We start from the raw sequence: 6,152 nt of genomic DNA, 5'->3' as shown, positions 1-6,152 counted from the left end.
AAATGTCTCCAGAAGCTGTATGGTGTTTCTGGGGACGACATTAGGACTGTCCTAATGCTCGACTCTCCCTCTTCCTTCACAAAGGAAGCTACTTTGATCAAATGCCACCAAGCAGTGATGCACTCCATTGGAAGTGCAAGACAGACTGTATTATTGTAGCTATGGGTTCTGGTGTAATAGTGGTTTATTGTCGTCGGCCATTTTTAAAATGGCTATGAATAGAAAATTAAGGGTGATCTAACATGTCTCTTTGGATAGTTTTTTTCCTATGGCCCTAAGGTACTTCCATACCAAAGGAAAGGTGAATCGAAGTTCAGGGGGAGAGGTGGGGGGATAAGTTACCCTGTTAAAACGTGTTATTTTTCATAAAATTTGCATATTTTACCCCCCGATGTCATGTTAATTAGTGAAGTATTGGGGTTTTTGCTTTGAAACCTATTTAATTGAACTCCTAGACCCCAAAAATGTACACTTTGACACCAATATTATTATTATAGCTCTAACAGAAGCAAAGATATGGGGTTTGGTGTAATAGTGGTTTATTGTTGGCGGCCATTTTTAAAATGGCTATAAAAAGAAAATGAAGGGTGTACTAAATTGTCTCTTTGGATAAATTGTTTCCTATGGCCCTAAGGTACTTCCATACCAAAGGAAAGGTGAATCAAAGTTCAGGGGGAGAGGTGGGGGGGTAAGTTACCCTGTTAAAACGTGTTATTTTTCATAAAATTTGCATATTTTACCCCCCGATGTCATGTTAATTAGTGAAGTATTGGGGTTTTTGCTTTGAAACCTATTTAATTGAATTCCTAGACCCCAAAAATGTACACTTTGACACCAATATTATTATTATATCTCTAACAGAAGCAAAGATATGGGGCTGGTGTATTGGGGATTATTGTTGGCGGCCATTTTTAAAATGGCTATAAAAAGAAAATGAAGGGTGATCTAACTTGTCTCTTTGGATAATTTTTTTCCAATGGCCCTAAGGTACTTCCATACTAAAGGGGACCTTTGCATCACATAGCCTCCACTATAGGTAGGCTATGTGAAACATGGAAATAGCGGCATCTAGCGGTATCGCTTCTTGCCAAAAAAGAACAGAATGATAGCCAGCCCTTGCCCTATGCCATTGGTTCTCAGTGGGGTCCTTGAGGGAGATCCAGGGGGTCCCCAGCTAAATGATAGTTAGGAACCAAATGGACCCTCATGGGTCTATAACTCCAGGCCTATGCAACCCACATTTCAGCCTTCTCAGCTTTAACTAATAATGTATTGTGTATACATGCATATTTTATGTTGACTTTATCATAGATTGCCATTTGATTTAAAGTAAAACATTTATAAACCTGTTTTAATAAATACAAAGACATTACATTCCCATGTTTATTATGCTTTTATTTGAACATTTTCAGAAGTATTCCTTTTCCTTTTGAACCTGGGGCATATTTAATATTAATGGATGTAGGCTATGGATAGATATATATGTCACTTACTGGAATGTACTCTCTCTATAGGTCAATTTGTTTGTCTGAGCTGATAAATGCCAAAAAGGTACGTTAAGGAATTGACCATATTCACATAACTATGACTAGGCTACTTGACATTTTCTTTTTTAAATACACTTCTTCAATGTGTTCTGACTGAAATTATCACAGCTTAGTACAATAAATTAAAATATACTAAACAAAACACAAAGTCCTTTTACTCATACAACAGGAGGAGCTTTCTGTTGCTCCATAAGTGACAGGCAGCACGGCGCAGGGCCACAGGCATGAAGCACATGCAAAGTTCTGCTATTACAGTAGTACCCACAGAGTGAGCTCAGATAAGTAAACTCATGTCGATATCTCGCTCTGATGTCTTGTGTGAAGGGACACGCCAGTATGTCCTGTTAGTTTTGTATACCAGTCTCACATTGATAAATACGCTGCTCAGGTGGTATGCAACTCCACCTCCCCATTTCCACACGTAGCATTATGAGAGGATAACCAAAACCGTGTAAAGGTTATCCTCAAATAGTCCTCAATCATTCAATGTAAGATGTACTGCTGGTGCTGGTATAGAGTGGATGAAAAGATACATCTGACTGAGTTATGATTGGTACGTCTTATTTTTTTGCCCTTCGATCAATAGCAATGTGATCTAGTTTCTCCATTATCTCATATAAATGAGAATACATGACTTGGTTCTCCTTCTTTAGCAATTGAAGAACATACCACAAGGGGTCATCAAGTATGCCATTTTGCTGCTGTATTTTGGTGAAGAACCAGGCTACTTTTCCCCCCTCACTAAAGCTTGCAATGAAAGCTGTCCGGTTCCAACAGGCAGGTTAAGTTAGGTGTAGTATAACTCTCACCCTAAGTAGGGATTTCACTCCAGTCATGTAGTTTCAACCAAATTTAAGGGATATTGTAACCAAGCCTCACACCCATACAAGATAGCTGATGAGAAAGCCTTACATTTTACACAAAATGGAGCATCGTAGTTGGTGGACAGGAGATAATCAGGAGATAATGTTTAAGTGCTTTGTCTTCTCTTTTACATGTAGGGAAGGTGCGTTTCGGGCATTTTCATCAGCAGTGAAGATGCTTACAAGCTCCTAGCCTGTCTGTCATACGTACATTAGTTCATTATTTGTGAAGATGCCATAATGTCGGCTGCTCTGTGGTTTGTGCTGTGGCCTTACACAGTCTATCCCAAGTTTCAGTAGCCTCGGAAACCCAGGCTTTAAAGTTTCAGTAACAAGGTGTGCACCTGTTCTTATAAACGCTGATGTAGTCTTCGTTCTTGTTTGCTGGTGAATAGAGATGAATGCAGGTTGCTTGAGTAACTGAAGTAAGGCCATACAAGATGCTTCACATTTGACTGAATAAGTGTACTAGAGAGAAGCAAAATTACATAGTCAAACGTTCATTTGGGTCAAAATTGTGTAGCATATTTTATAAGAAAACATACATACAGCAAAAAAAATAATAATAAAGGGTGATGGGTTAGATTTAAGTTCAGACCAAGCCTACGGTAAGGTCTGGTGGATGGATCTACGGAAGATATATCTAAGAATACTATTGTTGAAAAATGGACGGTGCTGTCTTCATCAGTGTGGAACAGTGTTATTTCCATACACAATGGAAGGAGAAAAACGCCCGCACACTGTTCATATGCTCCAAAAACTTACTTTTATTATAGGCAACTGGCTGCAACGTTTCGACTTTACGTCTTCATCAGGCAAAAGTTGTAGTAACAAACAAAGAACCCCTTATATACAGGACCATTACTTGATTGTAAGGCATAACACCTGGGAGTAGGGTGGTGCTCAAACCACCTACTCCAATCACAGGGACTGGATACATAGCTCCACCCCTCAAAAAGAGTACCTTTACTCAAATACTTAAACAAACTTACATACAGTGTATCAATGAAGTAGTAGTACATGTTATGAACAATAAGATAAATATATACAAAACGTTAAAACCTTTAGTCATGAAAAAAGTTAAAGTTTACAAATAAGTACAAAAACAACCAAATAATCAACATGACATGATTAGGTGTTTAGGCCTATCCATGATAGGGTTTTAAGGTGAGTGTCCCTGGTCAAATTTGAACTGGGGACTTCTGCACAGGGGAATCTGTAGGCTAGATCTCTAGACCACTAACTGGCTTTTGAGAATCAGCCTAGAAGTACCAATGAGGGAATAAGGGGAAACTACACAAATAAACTAGAGGAAAGGCTTAACATCGAATTCCTCATTTAAACCATCTGGAGACATTGTATTGAGGAAATAAATCCAATATGTCTCACGTTGGAGGAGTAACCTTTCAAGATCTCCACCTCTTGGTGGCTTTTCAACCTTCTCCACACCAACATATATATAGGCTTGAGATGAATATAGGCTTGAGATGTGCACACAATCTTGTCTATGAACATTTCCATACACAACAAAGAAATATGCCTGCATCCAGCATCCAGGATTCTAGTGCACATTTACCCTGCAGTGTTAGGAAGTAAGGTCATGGGTTTAAATGGCATCTTGTGCATCGGGTGTGGCCTTGAAAATAGAAATATAATCACAAATGAGGAAGAAATATCATTAATATAATTAATGTAATAATGTAATACATCCATGCCATCCATGTACATGTACAGTAAGCTTGGAAAACAAACCTTTTGTGGAACTTGTAATCTTCCTAGTGGAACTTAGAAAAACAAGGACTACTGTCAGTTTTTCCCAAATACCACCATGCAGATAGTGATGTTAGAATCACCATCCCAACAGCTATTGAATTTTCTGTCAGTTTATGACTTCACAATTCAGCAAGCATGACACAAAGTCAGTATTTTTAAATATAAGCTTACCTCTTTTCCTCAGACGGTGCCGAAATAGGAGGAATAATTTCATCAGTATAATCAGCAGAATCACCACCCCAATTACACCACCCACAACACCACCAACATTGGTTTTAGAATTTGAACTTTCTCCACATGTAGAATCACTGGAACGAGTTCCTATTTTTTTAGAGGACGTCCAAAAGATTCACAGCTGGAATAATAAGAGAAGAAACATTTGAATTAGTTCATGTCCATGAATTTGTATGATGAAGGTTGGATTTTTAAGTAAGACTCACTCTGTGTGTGGTTGACAAGTTGTGAATGTACCATTCGAATATGTATCACCAGTACAGTCAGCGCACACTGCATCTGTAGATGATGTTCCTAAAATTATAAACATGACATGATACATTAATTGAAACCAGGCCAGTAGTGGTGCGCGGGCCGACCCAGTGCCCCCACCCGCCCGCCAACCCGCCCGCATGCGGGTGGGTGGGTCAAGGTTTTCAGACTCAATTGGCAGGCGGCGGGCGGGCGGGTTACTTATCACCACTCTCATGTGCAAAAAATAAATAAGAATAATCACCTGTTCTTATTTGCCTTTTATTCTTAATAAGAGTAGGCCTATAAGAATAAGAATACAACGTTTGAATACGAGCACGAGCGAGCGAGTTTTAAAATGCGCCAGAGAGGAGCGAGGTTTCTCCTCCGCTCCTTGGTGCAAGGACCGTCCCGCTCCTGTTGGGGCCGCGAACCACATTTTGCCAACATTTGACACAACGTGAGGTCGTGAGCACAGCAGAGAGAAGATGCACAAACAATTCAACGCGTGTCGTTGATCAGGATTTCACTTATATGTCTCTGTCATCCACACAAGTCCGTTTATAAATACTTTGTGTCTGTTAAGTTATATAACCAGCCAGTCAACGGATACGATTTGAAACACAACTTTCGCAAGTGAGAAGGATTTTTTGACTGACTGAATGAACCAACCATGCTCACCTCGAGTCGAGTCGCTCCCTTCTCTCCAATCTGGTGATTAATCAATAACCAACAGGATTTAATATTGTCCTCTTTTGCTGTCTGTTTAAAGTGCGAGCAGTGTTGCAGTGCTGATTCAATGTTTGGGGGGTCGCTCTTCTAGAGACGTCCCGCGAAGGTCGTTCAACACCTAGGACCTACTATACAGGTCTATTGATATGGATATAGGCTCGTTTCTTTGTTAAAACACCCTGTTGCGAGACCTCAGCTCAGAAAAGGTATGGGTCGTCGCACGGCAACTCTGATGTGCGAGGCGCTGTATAAATATGATTGACATAAAACCTGAAACGCCATTCTCACCCCGACGATGCCCCAGAGAGAATGAACGTCTTTGAATGAATGTATTTTAGGCTAAACCCCAATTTGAACAACACGTTTGTTTATCTAGCCCATGGAAATATTGTGCTACTGTAAACCTTTCTGTAAAGCGACTTTGGGTACTTAGAAGAGCCGTATATAAAGATGAGCTATTGTGGAGATGATATACCATCTTTTTTTTAAATGCGGGTTGCGGGGCGGGCGGATTCATTGATTTGTATATTGTTCTGCGGCGCGGGCGGGTTACGTTCCGTGCGGGCTGTGGGTCGTGCGGGTTATGAAAAAAACATGACCCGCGCAACACTACAGGCCAGTCAATAGATGTTGTCTTCACCATGTTAAAAAAGGGTAAAACAACAAACACAGAGCATCCAGTAGACTACATCAACTATGTTCGAAATTCTCTAATCAGGGTGGATTATGATCTGTGCTGATCACGTGCCTAGAGATAATGTGATAATGTGTT

The 6,152-nt window shown here is 40.1% G+C and overlaps 1 long non-coding RNA gene across 1 annotated transcript; it reads right to left on the bottom strand.

The window, feature by feature from the left end:
- Positions 1 to 3,192: 3,192 nt before the first annotated feature.
- On the bottom strand, positions 3,193 to 4,620 carry LOC308292053. Its single transcript, XR_013962379.1, has 3 exons — positions 4,355 to 4,620; positions 4,163 to 4,194; positions 3,193 to 4,046 (listed from the first exon to the last, which is right to left on the bottom strand). It is a non-coding gene; the product is annotated as an uncharacterized lncRNA (long non-coding RNA).
- Between the last annotated feature and the right edge of the window lie 1,532 nt (positions 4,621 to 6,152).

This window comes from Nannobrachium achirus (assembly GCF_963921795.1).
Source record: "Nannobrachium achirus genome assembly, chromosome: 9".
Taxonomy (NCBI): Eukaryota; Metazoa; Chordata; class Actinopteri; order Myctophiformes; family Myctophidae; genus Nannobrachium; species Nannobrachium achirus.
The sequence above is the reverse complement of the archived record's forward strand: the minus strand, read 5'-3'. Positions and strand labels throughout refer to the sequence as shown.